We start from the raw sequence: 22,112 nt of genomic DNA on the forward strand, positions 1-22,112 counted from the left end.
GCGACAGTCCAATATAGCATGATAAGGTGACAACCAATCCATATCAAAGATAACATCAAAGTCCACCATATCAAGAAGTAGGATATCTACACTTGTCTCAAGGCTCCTGATAGAAACCACACACGAGCTATAAATACGATCTATAATAATGGAATCTCTGACATGCGTGGACACATATATAGGAGCACTCAAAGAATTGCGAGGCACAATCAGATATGAGGCAAAATAGGATGACACGTAGGAATAAGTAGAACCTGGATAAAATAGAACTGAAGCATCTCTATGGCAAACCGGAATAATACCTGTAATGACCACGTCAAATGACTCTGCCTCAAGTCTAGCTGGGAATGCATAAAAATAGGGCTAGGCCCCACCACTCTGACCTTTACCCCTTGGGAGACCCCTAGCTGACTGGCCTCCCTCTCTAATGGCCAGACCTCCACCTCTAACAATCTGACTCCCGCCTCTAGCTGGCTGTGCGGGCGGTAGAGAAACCGGTGCTGGCATGATGGCATGAGAACCCTGCTGAGGTCTGCTACTCGACAATCTAGGGCAATACCTCATGATGTGACCTATGACCCCACACTCAAAGCACTCTCTTGGATGTTGAGGCTGTTGAAGCTGAGACTGACCCTAACGACCCAGATAACTGCTGTAGTAACTCTGAAGCGGTAGTGCATTGATAGGAGCTGAAGGTGCACTGAATGATGGCTGCTCAAGACGAGACCCATAAGAACTATGACCGCCCAAAACACTATGGGCTACCTGAAGAGCTGGCTGAATCGACCTAAGAGGATGGCCTCTACCAAAAGAACCCCTGCCTCTAGACGAGGCACCACTGAAATCACCGAAATAACGGGGCCTCTTCTCAGATGTCGACCCTATATCCTGACCACGAACCATCTCGATTTGTCTAGCAATCTCTATGGCCCTCTGGAAATAAATATCATCCCCCGTCTCCTTGGCCATCTGAAGCCTGATGCCGAAGGTAGACCATCAATAAACCTCCTTACCCTCTCTCTATCTATAGGAATCAACATAGCTACTGACGGGCCAGGTCCACAAATCTGGTCTCATATTGGGTGACGGTCATACCACCCTACCGAAGGCGCTCAAACTACCTATGGCACTCCCCTCTCAGAGTCAAAGGAATAAACTTCTCCAAAAATAGTTGTGAAAACTGATCCCAGGTAAGTGAAGGTGAACCGACTGGTCTGCTCCACTCAAAATCCTACCACCACCTCTTGGCAAAGTCGGTCATCTGGAACACTGTAAAGTCGACCCCATTGTCTCAACAATACCTATGTTGCGCAATACCTCGTGGCAATGGTCTAAGTAATCCTGTGGGTCCTTAGAGGGTGCACCACTATAATGAACAGGAAAGAGCTTGGTGAACTTGTCCAACCTCATCAATCCCTCAGAAGACATCGCGGGCCTCTCCCCGGGCTGTGTAGCAACTACGGGCTGAACTACTCCATCTGCTGGAGCTGTCAGAGTCTGATATAGGGGAGCCATCTACTCCGGAGTGTGAGTGGCGGGAGTTTATGCTCCTCCCACAGCCTGAGAGACGTCTGGTACCATATGAAATGCTCCGGTCTGAGCCACACTCTCCATGAGTCCAACTAAGCGGACTAGAGCATCCTAAAGTACAGGAGTGGCTATGAATCCCTCTGGGACCTGAGCGGGTCCGACTGGTGCGACCTGAACTGGGTTCTCCTCCTCATAGTCAGGCTGCGGCTCCACCGTGGGTGCTGTTTCTAGTGCTCTAGGTTGAGCTCTGCCTCTACCTCGGCCCCGGGCTCTACCCCTGGTAGTGGCTACGACAGGGGGCTCTAGCTCCTGCCCAACGGTAGATGCTGTACGAGTTCTCATTTGTGAGAGAATAAGATTAGAATGGTTCAAACTTCAATAATGGAAATAAACAGTACGATAGAGAAAGAAAGAAGTGAAATTTTCCTAAAGCCTTATAGCTTATGAAAGATAAATAGGAACATCTCCGTACCAATCCTCCGGACTCTACCAAGCTTGCTCATGACTCGTGAGACCTAGGCAACCTAGTGCTCTGATACCAATTTGTCACGCTCTGGAATTCCCACCCCCAAGATCGTGATGACGTCTAACATTTCACTTACTAGTCAAGCCAACGTTAGGTATATCTATTAACCATTTTTAACGATTCCAAATTTAATTACAATAACAATACTGAATAGCCTGAAATAAGGTGATAAACTATTAAACGATAAAATCCAAATACAATCCCAGATCTGGTGTCACGAATACATAACCATCTATAGTACTACAGATAATGGTCTGAATAAAATATAACTGTCTGAATCAAAATAAACAACTAAAATGATGTAGAAAGGGACTTCAGGGTTGCGGACATCGTGCAACTATACATCAAGTCTCCACTGATAGCTAGATCCGAGCGAACCTCACTCATCGTAGCTAAGACCAACTCGGATATCAGCACAAGAAGTGGAGAGTGTAGTATGAGTACAACTGACTCCATGTACTTTGTAAGTGTCGAGCCTAACCTCGACGAAGTAGTGACGAGGCTAAGGCGGGTCACTTACAATAACCTGTATACAATAATAATAATAATAATAACAGAAAAGACAGGAATGGAAATAATGCAGTTAACTCATAACAACGAACTCAAAATTCAACTACCAGAGAGCCCGGAATAACAAGACTTACAAACTCATCTCAAATACCGAGGCAAATCCGATAGTCACAAATAAATACAACTTGTACAATCCATTGCGGCGCGCAACCCGATCCTACCATATCATCATTTGTCATTATCATAATCCGTCCTTATTCAACCATTTTAATTCATTACCTTTCAATTTCCATTGCGGCGTGCAACCCGCTCCCCAAATAATTTCAATCAACAATAGCAATTCAACAACCAAAATTTACAAGAAGCTCTATATCAATAGAGTAAATGTACGAGACAATGAAGAATCACATAATACTCAAGGAATCTCAAATAACTCGAATGCCTCAACTTTACCAACTCATCGATAACTACCAATTAGCAACGCATACAAGTGGATCTACATTATACAAGGCAACAAATCTTACAAAACTATAAAACAAGCAAGACATAGGGCAATTTTGATATGCAAGAAAAGCAAACAGAGACAATTAGCAAATAAGCATGGAATTATGGAAGGGGTGGACAATTTAATACAAGGATAACTAAATGACAAGTAACAATAATGGCATGGAAGTCAAATAAGCATATAGCAATTAAGGCATGTAACAAGATATACTAAGAAGTAGCGAAAACATGGAAGCAAGTAACACAACAACGTATATATACTCATCACCTCGCATATACACTGTTTCACACATAATTCACATAACATGTAGTTCAAGGGTTCCTAATTCCCTCAAATCAAGGTTAGACCCAACACTTACCTCACTTCGCAATTTAAGCGATCAATCAACCACAACCTTACCTTTTGAACAAGCCTCCAAACCAATCAAATCTAGCAAATTATTGACCAAATGATTCAAAATAATTTTAGAAACTACCCACAAATGAAAGTGGTTCAATTTAGATCATTTTTGAAAAGTCAACAAAAGTCAACCTCGGGCTCGCTTGGTCTAAATCGAGATTCAGACCAAAACCCGATAAACCATTCACCCTCGAGCCCAGTTATGTGATTTGTTTCGAAACCCGACCTCAATTCGAGGTCTAAATCTCAATTTTACAAAAATTCCCAATTCTACCCAAATTCCTAATTTCTACCATGAAAATCCTAAATTTGATGTTGAAATCTCATGAAATGTAATGAGTAATTGAAAAGAAATGGATTAAAGTCACTTACCAATGAATTTGGGAAGAAAAGTCTCTTGGAAAATCGCCTCTAGGGTGTTTAGGGTTGAGAAATTGTGAGAAATGAGCTAAGTCCCATTTTTCTCTCATTTACCGAGTTGCGGATGTTGCAAGTACATTATCTTGTTCCAAATTGCGAACATCACAAATGCGAGACAAGGATCGCAAATGCGAACCTATCTTAGAGCCAGAGAAGTCACAAATGCGACATTTGGCTCGCAGATTGGAACTCCCAACCTTCGCAAATGCGGACCATTTCTTCGCAAATGCGAAGACTGCTCAAGGACATACTGAGTCGCAAATGCGACTCTAAGATTGCAATTGCGATCACTAACAGTTCGCAAATGCGAACATACTTCTCGCAATTACGAACACTTGTTCGCAAAAGCGAGGCTCGCAATTGCGAGCCAGACCTCGCAAATGTAATACCTGCAGCAGAGCACCAATAACAGAAGTGCACCAGCAATCCTATCATTAACCAAACTCATCCGAAACACGTTTGAAACTCACCCGAGCCCCTCGGGATCCAAACCGAACATGCAAACTAGTTTAATAATATCATACGAACTTGCTCGCACAATCCAATCACCAAAATAACATGTAAATTTCCAAATCTATTATCAAAACGAATGAAATTTCAAAATGGAACTCAAGAACTCTAGAATCACTTTTAAGCGTCCGAATCATGTCAAATCAATTCCGAATTGAACCAAATTTTGCAGACAGGTTTCAAATAGCATTACATAATTATTCCAACTTTCCACATTATAATCTGAACCCGTTAGCTAAGAAGTCAACTTACGATCAAACTTAGTAATTTTCAACTTTCAAAAATGCTAGTTTTCAGCAAAATGAGTCAAAACAAGTTATGGAGTTTCGAATTCAATTCTGGGCATACACCCAAGTCTCAAATTACGATACAGACTCACGAGAATCATCAAAATACCGATCCAGATCCGTTTATACAAAATGTTGACAGTCGTCAACTCAAATCATTCTTATTGCAAAAATTCACATTTTCTCCAATTTTTCGCATAAAAGACTTCTCGGAATAAGACACGGACTGAGCACGCAACTCGAGAAGTATTAAATAGAGCTAATCGAGGTCTCGAACCATAAAAATAGAGGCTAAATCTCAAAATGACCTACTGGGTCATCACATATCTCCACAAAGCTTCATTTTAGAATAATTTTGAACATCGCCTAATTGTATTCATAATAGACTTAAAGTCTTGGGGCCTTAGTTGAGCTCAATCATATCGTGCTTGTGGAAGTGTGACCAGCTTTAAGTTGTCATATCTTTCCTTTATGCTATTTCACAAAATAAGTGGATCTTTGACTGTGAGATATTCTATTTTCAACCATTCATCAAGGTGATGGCGCCAGAAAATCAAGGCCTTAGCACGGTCTTGGGTAGATGCTTTATTTTTATCTTTAATGGCGTCTTCAAGACCCATTGCATCTAAATGAATTTCAACATCCAACATTCATGACATATAGTTTTGCCCAAAATTTCAAGGACAACAAATTTCGTTTCATAATACCAGTCATAGTTAAAAGAGGAAAAAAAAAGTTATACTTAGTGTTCTCAAAGAGCTTCTTGAAACGGTAGAGTCTCGTGCTGATAACGTGAAATAAAACAATGTCACGACCCAAAATCTAACTAGTCATAATGGCACCTAACTCAACCCTCTAGGTAAGCCAATTAGCAATAATAATCTAATTCATTGAGATTTATTGAGAAATATAATGATAATATAACTGAACTTCTATACAAAGAATTCCTAAGGACTGGTAGTACAAATCATGAACTTCTAAGATTTAGAGTTTACAAAGTTGGAATGAAATAAATACATCATCTGTTTGAAATATACACGAACATATTAAAAATTCTAAAGCTACCAAGAACAAGAGGCAGCTATGACCGGAACGCAGGTACATCTTCAAATCTAGCTCCCCCCCATACACAACAACATCAACATCCAATATCTGCACGCAAGGTACAGAAGTGTAGTATGAGTACAACCAACCCGATGTACTCAATAAGCAACAAACCTAACCTTAGTTTGAAATCAGCGACGAGCTTGGACAAAGGTCAGAGTCAAACACCAATAGCCAAGAACAGTTCGTAACAATATAAGAAAAACAGTACAAGCAATGACTCAAAAATATGTTGCTCCGCTCGTTCCCAGTTACGGAAAAATAGTCATGCTTCTCAGGTATAACAGTAAAACATAAATCTTTCATCGAAAACACCAACGTATGAGCAAGTCAGAAAAACTGTGATTTTTCCCAAAACCTTTCAACAATAAATAAGATATTTCATTATCAGATAGCATGAGGAAAGTACTTCTCTATGCCTACATGTGAGTATACACGTGAAATCATGAATGTCACCAAAACCGGGTAGCATGAGGAAATGCATCTCTATGCATGCATGTCAAGTATGCATGTCAAATGCAATGCATCACAATGATGAACTCATGTACTCACACTCTCACACTTCCCAGTTATCATGCTCAATCACTCAACATACTCAGTCACTCAGCACTGTATAGGGCAGATCCAACCCAAACGCTAATAAATCCTGCTGCGGCGCACAGCCCGATCCCATCGTGAATTAATAGCAACCGCTCTCATTGTGGGTGTGCAAACTCCGGAGAGGCAGATCCAGCCCAAGCGCTATAATAAGCCAATCATGGCATGAATCAATAAAGCCTGTTGTGACGTGCAGCCTGATCCCATAAATATCACTCACAAACAGGCCCTCGGCCTCACTCAGTCATCAATCTCTCTAGTTTCTCTAGCTCACAATGTCATGAAGATCAACCCAAAAATGATGATATGATGTATCAATAAATGGCAACAGAGACTGAGATATAATATGCAAATGAATGAGTATGACTGAGTATGTAACTGCAATTTAAATAAATAACTCCACATCATATATGACCTCAGTGGGTCCCAACAGAATAAGCATATATCCTAAACATGGTTTCTAACATGGATCACAACTCAATTACTCTAACATGTAGAAATCTCATGGATAAAAACAAGATTAGGTAACTACATAGTACCACAGAAACAACCGAGTCATAATTCACATGGTGCACGCCCACACGTCCGTCACCTAGCATGTGCGTCACCTAAACGTCAAACACATAACACTTATATTCAGGGGTTCATACCCTCAGCACAAAGTTTAGAAGTGTTACTTACCTCGAATAAGCCAAATCCAATACCGAGCAAGCCAAACGATGCTCCAAAAATGCCATCCCGCGTGTACTGACCTCCGCTCGAAACTAGCTAAAAGCAACTCAAGAACATCAAATAATGCCAAAGAAAATAAACCCAATCGATAAAGGTCGAATATTTAATTAAAAGTCCAAAGACAACCAAAAAAGTCAAACCCGGGCCCGCACCTCGGAACCCAAAAAAACTCACAAAATCCGACAACCTATTCAATTACGAGTCCAATCATACTAGTTTCACTCAAATCTGACTCTGAATCGATGTTCAAAACTCAACTTTCGCGAAGAACAACCTACACTGCCTCCACAAATATGCTACGCGATCGCGAATTAAATCATGCGAACGTGAAGCACATAGGCGCCCACATTTCGCAAACTCGCCCCCTCATACGTGAATGCGATGAAGAAGCTTCCAAGTCCCAGCTCTCAGTTCAACTCTATGCGAATGCGATACCCAATCTCCAGCAACCTACGCGAACGCGGATAATTACTCGCGAACGCGAAGAAGAAATACTCAGCTCCAGATTTTCCCTCTACACGATCGCACCTCTAACTTCGTGATCGCGAAGAACACTTAGTGCACCAGATATTAGCAGGAACCAACAATGCAATTATGAAGAAAAATGGTCCGAAATCGATCCGAAACATGCCCGAGCCTCTCGGGACCCCGTTCAAACATTCCAACAAGTTTCATAACATATCACGAACCTACTCGAGGCCTCAAATCACGCATAACAACATCGAAACCACGAATCGCACCTCAAATCAAATTTAATGAACTTTGAATCTTTCAACTTCCAAAACTCGTGCCGAAACATATCAAATCAACCCGGAATGAGCACAAATTTTGCACACAAGTCCCAAATAACATAACGAAGCTATTCAAATTCCTGAAACCACAATCTGAACCCGATATCATCAAAGTCAACTCACAGTCAAACGTACGAACTTTCCAAACCTTTAAATTTCTAATTTTCGTCAATTAGCGCCGAAACCTTCTAGAAATATCCAAATGTAATTCCGGGCACATGCCCGAGTCCAAAATCACAATCAGGACCTAACAGAACCATCAAAAGTCCGGTCTGAGGTCAAATACACAAAAGTCAAACTTGGTTAACGCCTCCAACTTAAAACTTCAAACATGAAATTCATTCTTCCAAATTAATTATGAATAACCTGAAAACCAAAACCGACGATTCACGCAAGTTATAATGCATCATACGATGCTACTCAAGACTTCAAATAGCTGAACGGAACGCAAATGTTCAAAACGGCCGGTCGGGTCATTACAAACAATAAATAAAAGAATATTGCAAAGAAAAAGAGAGAATTCTATTGATTTTGAGATCAATTAAATTCCTCTATTTATAGGAAAAAATGACTTAGCCACAAAGTAATAAACTCTCTAAAATATAGACATTCACCTAGAATACAATTCTATTTATACCAGTAAGAAAATTGTTTGTCCAAACTTTTATTAGGAAGCTAAAATGACTTTTTATGTTTAGAATGAAGATGTTTAGAAAAAAGGATTTTTGAACCGCAGAATAATTCTTCTTATGTTTTTTTAACGATTGGAAAGAAACTATAAAGTACTTCTTTTATAAGCAGAAATAAGAAATTATTTTTTCCAAAAAAATAATAATCAACAATTAGTACAATGTCCCTTTCTCTTACTTCCCATGACTTTTTTCCGTTCTCTCTACCACTCGTTCTTTTCATAAATCTAACAAAAGATAAAATGTATTTTAAATTAAGATTCAAAAACTTAGCTCTAATAATAAATAATACTTCTTTAAAATAATATTAGTTGTAATATTGATTGTATTTGTCTTGTTTCATAATTTGACGGTTAATTTTTTTTTTTTTAAAGAATTGGTTAAACATAAACATATTTTTTAATACAAACAAAAGTAATTTTCAAATGATTTAACCAAAGACAAACAATTATAGCTCCAAAGTAATGAAAAACACTTTTGGAAAAAAATAAATTCAAATAAACAAATAGAACTTAGAAGTTTAACCAAATAGAACCTTACAATAGCTGAGTGGATATCTTAAATTACATGTGGTATTCACGTGTGGTAAATATTTATCCATATCGGATGTTTATACCTAATAAAATAATTAATCTTAAGAGTCAACAAATCAAAGTAAAAATATATATTATTTAATCATGGTTAAGTATTGAAAGTGCTTATGCAAGAGCAAGACATATGTCTTACATAAGTTTATAAGAACAATGACAGAGTAATTGCAGGAACAAGAAGAAATGGCTAATGTATGTGTCTTGGCAAACGATGAAACAAGTTTTCGGTTGTCAAAACCTCCCGTTTGAATCGTGACATTGAGTGGATTGACTAAAGATCTCCTATTGCAACAAAAAATGGGTTATTTGGTAGCTAACACGTGGTTATAACAACCAATTCGTGCTCCTTTCGAAACTTTTGGTTGTTAATCAAGCTCGATTAATTTGTTGCAGTAAAAAGTGTTGCATTAAGAAAGTTCTGTAACTTTGGAGGAAGGGTCAAATATTCAGAGTTCAGACGCATAGATTTGGAAGAAATGTGCCAGCTCGTTGCCAGCTTGGTCCTATGAAATCAAAGATTTGTTTTTATAAGTCAAGCAACATAATATCCATATGACCAACAAATGTGGTTGTGATATGATAATTACTCTTTTATTTTTTATCAGAAGTCTTGATTTTCGAGTTCTAAATATAAAGTTATCTTTGTTAGGAAATATTTTACCCTCTAATAATTGATTTTCTAGTGTAAATTTAATATGAATATTGGACATTGGGTGAGAACATTAAAAAAATAATAGTAGTACACAAGCAAAGGCAAGATTTGAACTCAATAGCCTCATTCTCTTGAAACCTCAATATTGTAACTCAATTTCACTAGATTTTTTTCGTAACTAAAACTTTTATTACCAAGTATGAATATATACAACGTAAGAAAACTAAAACTAAAATGTACTATAGAATGGATACAATCCCAATCTACCAGTATATAATACTATCATGTACGTCTCACCAGCCATCTCAACTTTCTACTAACTAATCAATTCAATGGGTTCATTACAATTCTTAAGGGTAAAAATTCAAATTACTCATTTTCAGTGTGGCTTCGGATTTCCTTTATAAAATATCTCCTGTATAATTTCACTAGATTATTCCTTACAATATTAACATACAGTTGTTTTCGAGAAATTTAAAATATTAAAATTATAAAAACTACTTTATAAAGTAAGTAACAGAACGAATTGATATTTGGTACATTTGTGGTTTATACTATGATAATATGGTACATCGATAGTTCTCAAGGGAGAAGAAAACCAGCTAGGAATATTTGACATTTTGGCTGGTTGAGTGCTCCCGAAAATAGAGTGGAAGTGCAGAATATTAAAACCAAAAGAGAAGTTATTCTAGTAGCACGGCTTATTGGACCAAAGAAGATTCCAAGCAATTATATTATTCATGTTGTTTTCATATTCCTTTCTCTTGTTTCCCCCCTTTTTTTTTTCCGGGGAGTTGGGAGGAGGGGGTCTTTCTACACGATTTTTTTATATTTCAAATATGGGTATGCTTCTTACTTTTAATTTTTTACGTTGAGATACTATCTAGTATATCTATATTTATATCTATCTATATTTATATTATTATAAAAGTACGAATAATTTATGCTAAATGTTGAACGACCAAACTATCTCCGAAATATTAATCGATTTTTATAACCTTAAATATTTTTATAATTTAAGGATATAATTATAAATCACCTAAGATTGAACATCTTTTTCATTTAAACTACACATACCCGAGCCTACAAAGTCGACCTTACAAAGACGATTTTGGGTCAAATTCCTTTTTGAACTCCATCGTTTTGAACTATACTCCTCACCACCTCCTTCTTGGTAGCCTACTTATTCTTGGACAATAGTATGTGCTTGTCTCAACTATGCTTGTGGTATGCTTTATTTTTTAGGTTTTCATTGTATAGTAAGACTTATTTTCTTATTAATGGGACTGTATTCTTCCACAAATATGTTTAATTATTTTTCTTTTTGTAGTTTGCAGATGGTTAATATGCTTATGGTATTCCATAAAATAAAGACATAGAGGAACCAAACTTCATGTTCCATAAAATATACTTATGGTATTCCATAAAATGGACTCTACTCTTCACCGCCTACTTCTATGCTTCGTATAGTAGCCATCCTTTTTTTTTTTTACAATAATATGTTTGGTTCAGTTATTGTCCGGTTTGTATGGGATTCAAATTTATTGCAAGAATCCATATAGAAAACGAATAAGCTAATTATTTCTATAAAAGACACCATTGTTCCATATAATTCATTATATGGTATTGATGTAGAAAGAAGCAAAATTCTCCAAAGGTATTGTTAATTCTCTTTATTGTTCCCATTTTTCATAGTTGAGTAAAGATTTGGTTTAATGTCATGTGTATGAATAAGAGAGAAATAACGTGATTTAGAAATTCTATAAAAGGTAAAACAATGACATCTTAACTTTTATTCTAATTATTTTTGTGTCGAAATTCTTTATTTGTTTCATAGTTTTTAGTTTTGCATATCAAAGCTTATACATTGACATAGTATTTAGTTTAGATTTTATATATTAAGAGATAAAAAGTTTGTGCTATTTTAAGTATAATGTTAGTGTAACAATATTGGGTTTTCAACATTTAAAAGATTCGTCTAATATTTTTCATGTAATCGTTTTACAGGCGCTTTCTATATACACTTACTGAATTAATAGAAAAATTCAACCATCAATTGATAAATATGAAATATAAATCTTTATACACAACTTACAATCGCAAAATCGGTAGTACAAGTCATAAGCTCTATTGAGTTTGCTAGAAAGCCCCTAAATACAACTGTTTGGAATAGAATTAAATAGTATAAGTACAATAACAAAAGGTGAATCCGAGGCCTGCGAATGTGACGTCAGGTTTACATTGAGTCTCCACAGCAGTGCTCGACCAGCTAGCTTATAATCAACAATAACCGAGGCACCTGGATCTGCACAAAAATGTGCAGAATCGTAGTATGAGTACACCACAACGGTACCTAGTAAGTATCAAGACTAACCTCGGTGGAGTAATGTCACGACCCAAAACCCCAACCTGTCGTGATGGCGCCTATCTCGGTACTAGGCAAGCCAATGATCTCGATAAACCACAATTTCTCTTAAGTTTAAAAATACAATACAAAATTCCACGAATACTGACACGAACACTCCCCAAAACCTGGTGTCATTGAGTGCATGAGTATCTAATATGAATACAAGTCTGGAAAATATGGTCTATAATAGTCTGAGACCAAATACAGTATACAAAGATATAGAGAAGGAGAGACAAGGTCTGCGGAACACGGCAGCTACCTAAAAATCTCCTGAAAATTAACTGCGCAAAATGGTAAACACCCGCTATGTCCGGTGAACACCTGGATCTGCACACGAAGTGCATGGTGTAGTATGAGTACAACAACCTCAGCAAGTAACAATAATAACTAAGGAACTGAAGATAATGACGAGCTACACAGTTATAGTTCAGTTTCAGTAATTCCAGCAAAGAATAGACATGCTTTCAAATCCGGCAGTTTAAGTCAAATTAATTTATACAATTCAATTTCATGTAATCCGGATATAAATCTTTCATAGATTTCACAACAATGACAGATAGCAACCAAGTGCAACAACAAATGCAAAGAAAGTACAGCCTCATAGGCAACAGTCACTCAACTCATCACTTGGCTCTCAGCCCTCAGCACTCACACTCAATGGGTACCCGCGCTCACTGGGGGTGTACATACTTCGGAGGGGCTCCTACAACCCAATCTCCATAATCTGCATGGACAACTCATGTGCTGCACAGACAACTCATGTGCTATAATATTCTGCACGGACAACTCGCATGCCATAATATCCTTACCTCACTAACAAGCCCTCGGCCTTACTTAGTCCTTCACCTCTCTAATCTCTCGGCCTCTCAGAAATTACAAAGATCAGCCCAAATAAAGATAACTTAGTGCATCAACAAATATCAAGAAAGATTGAGGTATGATACGATAGTAAAATCATGATTGAGCACAAGATAGCAATTAGCAAATAATTCAACAAGTACGTGACCTCTGTGGGTCCTAACAGTACTATCACATAGCCTAAGCATGATTTTTAACATGATTTATAGTCAAATTTCTTCAATACAAAGAGAGCTTATAGCTAACAACGGGGTTATTCAACTTTACAGTTTCACGGGACGGACCAAGTCACAATCCCTTCGGTGCACGCCCATCACCTAGCATGTGCGTCACCTCCAAAATAATCACATGACACAAAATTCGGGGTTTCATACCCTCAGGACCAGATTTATAACTGTTACTTACCTCAACCCGTGTAATTCTTTATTCCGTTATGCCCTTGCCATGCGAATTGGTCTCTGAAAGCCTCGTATCTAGCCATAATTAATTCGATTCAGTCGATACCAATCATTGTAATTAATTCCATAAGGAGATACTAATTTTCCAATAAAATCCAAAATTAACTCAAAAATCGTTCGTGGGGCCCACGTATCGGAACCCGACAAAAGTTACAGAATATGAATGCCCATCCAACCACGAGTACAACCATACAAATTTCACCAAAATCTAACACCAACTCGACCCTTAAATCTTCAATTAAAGTCTATGAAGATTTCTACTATTTTCAACCCAATCCTTAACCATTTGAACTTAACAATCTTTACACAACCTTATTGGTATGTATACATAATACTCTACACCCAAGAATTATACTATTAATCACCCATCTTTACTCCAAACCCGAAAATGAAGAATTAGGGAAAGAAATTCTTACCTCTTCGAAACCCTAGCAAGATCCTTGTGAAATCTTCAATCCTTGAACAAGAATTGATGGATAAATGACTAAGTCTTCAATTTCTCTCTCTAAAATGCTCTCACCTCTCTCTAAAATATCAGATTTTTGGCTAAAAAATGAGCTTCAAGTGCTATAAATCAAAGTTAGGTCGGGTTAAAAATTAAAAAGAATGGAAGCTCCGACGCAGTTATGCGGTTGCATAACAGGTATGCGGTCCGCATATCGGCCGCATAATTTGGCCTCCAAAGCTGGGCGTTTCTGACCCGGTCTGCGATCATTATGCGGTCTGCATACTTATTCTGCGGTCGCATAATGCACCCCCAAACAGGTCCTGCGGTCGCATAGTGCACCGCAGATTTTCCTCGAATCTTGCCCCTTTCCTGATCCACTTTGCTACCATTATGTGGTCCGCAGAGTGATTCTGCGACCGCATAGTGGTCGCAGAAATGACCCCTTTTCGATAAAATTTTCCTTTACATATCGGTGCATTGTTCAACCCAAAAAAAAGTCCTAGTTGTACTAATTGATCTACCTCGGCACCACCAAACCTTATTTTCCTTAGCAAAATTTCTCCGGGGTCGTTACACATAAGTCAACATCCACTCAACCTTTTCAACTTAAATTCTAAAACTTGGAACTAAGTGCTCCAAATCATTTCAAAACCTCACTGGACCCAAACCAATTACCCCGGCAAGCCAAATAACAACTGAAATTCACAATTTGAGAAGTAAATGGGGAAACACGATTATAATACTCGAAACGACCGGCCAGGTTGTTACATTTTCCCCCTCTTAAACAAACGTTCGTCCTCGAATGGGTTTAGAATAATACATGGAGTCTCAAATAAGTGTGGGTATTTACTTCGCATCTCCTTATCAATCTCCTAAGTAGCTTCTCAGACTGGCTGGCCTCTCCACTACACCTCCATTGATGCTATGTTCTTGGAGCTTAGCTTTCGAACCTGCCGGTCTAAAATAGTTACTGGCTCCACGTCATAAGTCAAATTACTGTCCAGCTGTACTGTACTGAAATCCAGAATATGAGACGGATCCCCGACATACTTTCTGAGCATGGATACATGGAACACTGAATGAACACCTGATAGACTAGGTGGCAAAGCAAGTTCATAAGCCACCTCTCTAATTTTCTTAAGTATCTCAAAATGCCCAATATACCGAGGGCTCAACTTGCCCTTCTTCCCGAACCTCAACACACCCTTCATGGGTGAAATCTTGAGTAGAACCTTCTCCCCAACCATGTGAACAACATCACGAACCTTTCTGTCGGCATAACTCTTTTGTCTAGATTGTGCCGTGCGAAGCTGTTCCTGAATCACTTTGACCTTCTCTAAAGCATCCTGAACCAAGTCAGTACCCAATAGACTAGCCTCACCCGGCTCAAACCAACCCATCGGAGACCGACACCGTCTTCTATATAAGGCTTCATACAGAGCCATCTGAATGCTTGACTGGTAGCTATTATTATAAGTAAACTCCGCGAGTGACAGAAATTGATCCCAAGAACCCCCAAAATCAATGACATAAGCGCGTAACATATACTACAATATCTGAATGGTGCGCTCGGACTGTTCGTCCGTCTGAGGGTGAAATGCTGTACTCAACTGAATCCGTGTGCCCAATTCTTGCTACAATACTCTCCAAAAATGTGATGTAAACTGCGTGCCTCGATCTGATATGATGGACACTGGTTCACCGTGTAGGCGAACAATCTCGCGGATATAAATCTCAGCCAATTGCTTCGAAGAATAATTAGTACCAACTGGAATAAAATGCGCGGATTTGGTCAACCGATCTATAATCTCCCAAACAGCATCAAACTTCCTCAATGTATATGGAAGCCCAACTACGAAGTCCATGGTAATGCATTCCCATTTCCACTCTGGAATTTCAAGTCTCTGAAGTAATCCTCCCGGTCTCTGATGCTTGTACTTTACCTGTTGACAATTTAAACACCGAGCTACGAACTCAACTATATCTTTCTTCATTCGCCTCCACCAATAATGCTTCCTCAAATCTTAATACATCTTCGCGGCACCTGGATGGATGGAGTACCGCGAACTGTGAGCTTCCTGGATAATCAACTCATGCAAACCATCTATATTAGGCACACATAGCCTACCCTGTATCCGTAATACACTGTGATCTGCAATAGTGACTTTCTTGGCATCGTCGTGCTGAACCGTGTCCTTAAGGACAAGCATATGGGGATCATCATATTGGCGCTCTCTGATGCGATCATATAAAGAAGACCGAGAAACCACACAAGCCAAAACTCGATTCGGCTCGAAAACATCCAATATACAACAAACTGGTTGGCCAAAGCCTGGACATCCAATGCTAAAGGCCTCTCTGCTACCGGTAAGTATGTTAAGCTGCCCAAACTCTTCGCCTTACGACTTAAGGCATCGGCCATCACATTGGCCTTTCCGGGGTGGTAGAGAATGGTAATGTCATAATCCTTAAGCAACTCTAACCATCTTTGTTGCCGCAAATTAGGGTCCTTATGTTTAAACAAATGTTGTAGACTCCGATGATCTGTATATACCTCACACTAGACACTGTACAAATAATGCCGCCAGATTTTGAAGGCATGAACAATAGCTTCTAACTCAAGATCGTGGACTGGATAATTCTTCTCATGTTCCTTTAACTGTCTGGACGCATAGGCAATCACCCTACCGTCTTGCATAAGTACTATGCCGAGACCAATACGCGATGCATCACAATATACAGTATACGACCCTAAACCTATAGGTAACACCAATATTGGGGCTGTAGTCAAACCCGTCTTGAGCTTTTGAAAGCTCTCTTCACACTCATCCGACCACCTGAACGAAGCACCTTTCTAGGTCAATTTAGTCATAGGCGATGCAATAGACGAGAATCCTTCCACGAAGCGACGATAATAACCGGCCAAGCTGAGAAAACTCAGAATCTCAGTAACTGAAGATGGTTTGGGCCAATTCTGAACTGCTACTATTTTCTTCGAATCCACCTTAATTCCTTCACTGGACACTATATGTCCCAAGAATGCCACCAAACTAAGCCAGAACTCACACTTAGAGAATTTGGCATAAAGTTTCTCCTCTCTCAACCTCTGCAATACAATACCCAAGTGCTGTGCATGCTCCTCCTGGCTACGTGAGTATACCGGGATATCATAAATAAATACCACGACAAATAAGTTAAGATACTACTGGAATACACTATTCATCAAATGCATAAATGTTGTTGGGCCATTGGTTAACCCAAAAGACATCACAAGAAATTCATAGTGGCCATAACGAGTTTTGAATGTCGTCTTCAGAATATCCGAATCCTGAATTTTCAATTGGTGATACCCAGATCTTAAATCAATTTTGGAGAACACCCTCGCTCCCTGAAACTGGTCAAATAAATCATCAATACGTGGCAAGGGATATTTATTTTTGATTGTAACTTTGTTCAACTACCTATAATCGATACACATCCGCATAGTACCATATTTCTTTTTTACAAACAGAACCGGTGTGCCCCAAGGGGACACACTATGCCTAATAAAACCCTTTTCAAGGAGTTCCTGAAGTTGCTCTTTCAATTATTTTAACTCAGCTGGTGCCATACGATACAGAGGAATAGAAATAGGATGAGTGCTCGACACCAAGTCAATACCGAAATTGATATCCCTATCGGGTGGCATACCTGGCAGGTCTGTAGGAAATACATCTGAAAAATCTCGCACTACCTGTACTAAATCAATCGTAGAAGTATCTGCATCAACATTTCTCACAAAGGCCAAGTATGACAAACATCCCTTTTAACCATACGTTGGGCCTTCAAATAAGAAATTACCTTGCTAGGAATAACATCTAGAGAACCTCTCCATTCAACCTTTGGTAACCCCAGAATCGTCTACGTCACGATTTTTGCGTGACAGTCCAGAATAGCATGATATGGAGACAACCAATCCATACCCAGGATTATATACTGAAATCAACCATACCGAGTAATAAGAGATCAACTCTAGTCTCCAGTTCCCCAATAGTTATCACACACGACCGATACACATGATCCATAGTAATAATATCGCCCACCGGTGTAGATACACAAACAGGTAAAACTAAGGACTCACAGGGCATATCTAAATAATGAGCAAAATATGATGATACATATGAATAAGTGGAACCAGGGTCAAATAATATAGAAGCCTCCCTGTGGCACACTGAAACAATACCTGTGATCACTGCATCTGAGGCAACAACATCTGGCCTAGCAGGAAAAGCATAGAATCGAGCCTGCCCGCCACCTGATCGACCTCCCACTCTTGGGCGACCCCTAGCTGCCTGACCCTCACCCCGAGTTGGCTGGGCGAGTGGTGTAACTGCTGGTTCTGGTATCATTGGTCGAGAACTCTGTTGTGGAGCCCCACTCAATAGCCTGGGACAATCTCTCTTGAAATGACCCAATTCACCGCACTCGAAACAACCCCTCCTCTGATGAAACTGCTGCTCCTAATAACCCGAAGAATTACCTGTAGAAGCTTGAGCAGATGAGGCATGATGAGAACTCTGCGCTGGTAGTGCACTGAATGAAGATTGGCCTGAGTGGGCATTATAAGAACCGTGGCTAGCTGATGCACAACGATGAGCTGGACGACCTACCTGAGCGTGTCTGTAAGAATGACCCCTACCGCGGTAAAACTGAACCCTTGTAATCACCGGAACCACGGGGCCTCTTAGCATCCCTCTTAACCCGCTCTTGGCTGTGAACCATCTAAATCTGACGAGCAATGTCAACAACCTTGTCGAAAGTAGCACCAAGAACTCTCTCTTTAGTCATGAGTAATCGCAGCTGAAAAGTGAGGCCATCTATGAATCTCCTGATCCTTTCCCTGTCTGTGGAAATTAACAAATAGCATGACAGGCCAATTCTGAAAATCTCATCTCATATGTGTCATGGACATATCGCCCTAACGAAGCTGCTCGAACTGCCTGTGCAGCTTCTCTCTGCGGGACTGAGGCATAAACTTCTCCAGGAATAGACCGGAGAACTGCTGCCAGGTAAGGGGTGTTGCACCGACCGACCTACAACTATCGTAAGACTCCCACCATCTGAATGAAGCCCTAGAAAACTAAAAAGTAGTGAATGAGACTCCACTGGTCTCTAGAATACCTGCTGCCCGAAGCATCGGTTGACACTTATCCAGAAAACCCTGAGCATCCTCTAACTTAGCACCGCTAAATGGTGGAGGTCGAAGCCTCTCAAATATCTCAAGTTTCCTCTTCTCATCATCTGCCATAACAGGAACTACTGGGGCCTGAGCAGCTGCAACCGGCTGGGCTGGTAGTGCCCCCGGTATCTGAAGTCCCTATACTACCTAGTCTAGAGTATGGGCAACATTGGTATGAGTACCTCCCCCGGCCTGAGAAGTGGCAGGTGCGGCCTGAGCCGAAACCACCTGAGCAAGACCAGTGCAGGCTGCTAATATCTGGGCCAAAGTCTCCCGAAGACTTGGAATCTCAATGGGCACAACTGATCCTATCGGCTCAGCTATATTCGGAATCTGCTCCTGAGCTAAAGCAACTGGTGGTACTACAGGTGCTGGTCCAACTGTGGTCCGAGCTACACCTCTACCTCTACCTCGACCCCGACCTCTACCACGGCCCCGGCCTCTCGCGGCCCTAACTGGTGGCACTGGTGGCTGACCATCCGATCCGGTAGTACGTGTCCTCACCATCTGTGAGAGAATAGATTAACATAAATTTACTTTCCGGAATCACCAAATTCGCACGACAGAATACAAGAAAGTGAAGTTTTCCTACGGTTTCTGCAACTCTCGGAGATAAGTACAGACGTCTCCCTACCGATCCGCAAGACTCTACTAAACCTGCTCATGACTCGTGAGACCTATGTAACCTAGGCTTTGATACTGACTTGTGACGACCCAAAATCCCAACCTGTCGTGATGGCGCCTATCTAGGTACTAGGCAAGCCAATGATCTCGATAAACCAGAATTTCTCTTATGTTTGAAAATACAATAATTTAATACAATACAAAATTTCATGAATACTAACACGAACACTCTCCAAAACCTGGTGTCAATGAGTGCATGTGCATCTAATATGAATACAAGTATGGAAAATACGGTCTATAATAATCTGAGACCAAATACAGTATACACGGATATAGAGAAGGAGAGACAAGGTCTGCGGAACATGACAACTACCTAAAAATCTCCTGATAATCAACTGCGCAAAATGATCGACACCCGCTATGTCCGGGAACACCTGGATCTGCACACGAAGTGCATGGTATAGTATGAGTACAACCAACTCAGCAAGTAACAATAATAACTAAGGAACTGAAGATAATGACGAGCTACACAATTATAGTTCAGTTTCAGTAATTCCAGCAAAGAATAGACATGCTTTCAAATCCGGCAGTTTAAGTCAAATCAATTTTATACAATTCAATTTCATGTCATACGGATATAAAATCTTTTAGAGATTTCATAACAATGACAGATAGCAACCAAGTGCAACAACAAATGCAAATAAAGTACAGCCTCACAAGCAATAATCACTCAACTCATCACTCGGATCTCAGCCCTCAGCACTCATACTCAATGGGTACCCACGCTCACTGGGGGTGTACATACTTCGGAGGGGCTCCTAAAGCCCAATCGCCATAATCTACACGGACAGCTCACGTGTTGCACGGACAACTCACGTTCTATAATATCCTGCACGGACAACTCACATGCCATAATATCCTTACCTCACTAAATGCCCTCGACCTTACTCAGTCCTTCACCTCTCTAGTCTCTCGGGCTCTCAGAAATCACAAAGATCAGCCCAAACAAATATAACTTAGTGCATCAACAAATATCAAGAAAGATTGAGGTATGATACGCTAGTAAAATCATGACTGAGCACAATATAGCAATTAGCAAATAATTCAACAAGTACGTGACCTCTGCGGGTCCCAAAAATACTATCACATAGCCTAAGCATGATTTAAAACATGATTTACAATCAAATTTCTTCAACACAAAGAGAGCTTATAGCTAACAATAGGTTATTCAACTTTACAGTTTCACGGGACAGACCAAGTCATAATCCCTTCAGTGCACGCCCACACGCCCGTCACCTAGCATGTGTGTCACCTCCAAAATAATAACATGACACAAAATCCGGGGTTTCATACCCTCAGGACCAGATTTATAACTGTTACTTACCTCAACCCGTGTAATTCTTTATTCCTCTATGCCCTTGCCACAAGAATCGGTCTCTGAAAGCCTCGTATCTAGCCATAATTAATTCGATTCAGTCGATACCAATTATTGTAATTAATTCCATAAGGAGATACTAATTTTCCAATAAAATCCGAAATTAACTCAAAAATCGCCCGTGGTTCCCACACATCGGAACCCGACAAAGGTTACAGAATATGAACGCCCATCCAACCACGAGTACAACCATACAAATTTCACCAAAATCCGACACCAACTCGACCCTTAAATCTTCAATTAAAGTCTATGAAGATTTCTACCATTTTCAATCCAATCCTTACCCATTTGAACTTAACAATCTGTCCACAACCTTATTGGTATGTATACATAATACTCTACACCCAAGAATCATACTATTAATCTCCCATCTTTACTCCAAACCCGAAATTGAAGAATTAGGGAAAGAAATGCTTACCTCTTTGAAGCCCTAGAAAGATCCTTGTGAAATCTTCAATCCTTGAACACGAATTGATGGATAAATGACTAAGTCTTCACTTTCTCTCTCTAAAATTCTCTCACCCCTCTCTAAAATATCAGATTTTTGGCTAAAAAATGAGCTTCAAGGGCTATAAATCGAAGTTGGGTCGGGTAAAAAATTAGAAAGAATGGAAGCTCTGACGCAGTTATTCGGTCGCATATGCGATCGCATAACAGGTATGCGGTCCGCATAATTTTGCCTCCAAAGCTGGGCATTATAGACCCGGTCTGCGGTCATTATGCGGTCCGCATACTTGTTCTGCAGTCACATAATGCACCACAAAATAGGTCTGCGGTCGCATAGTGCACCACAGATTTTCCTCAAATCTTGCCCCTTTCGTG

The sequence above is a fragment of the Nicotiana tomentosiformis genome, chromosome 3, assembly GCF_000390325.3.
Source record: "Nicotiana tomentosiformis chromosome 3, ASM39032v3, whole genome shotgun sequence".
In the NCBI taxonomy this organism is placed as follows: Eukaryota; Viridiplantae; Streptophyta; class Magnoliopsida; order Solanales; family Solanaceae; genus Nicotiana; species Nicotiana tomentosiformis.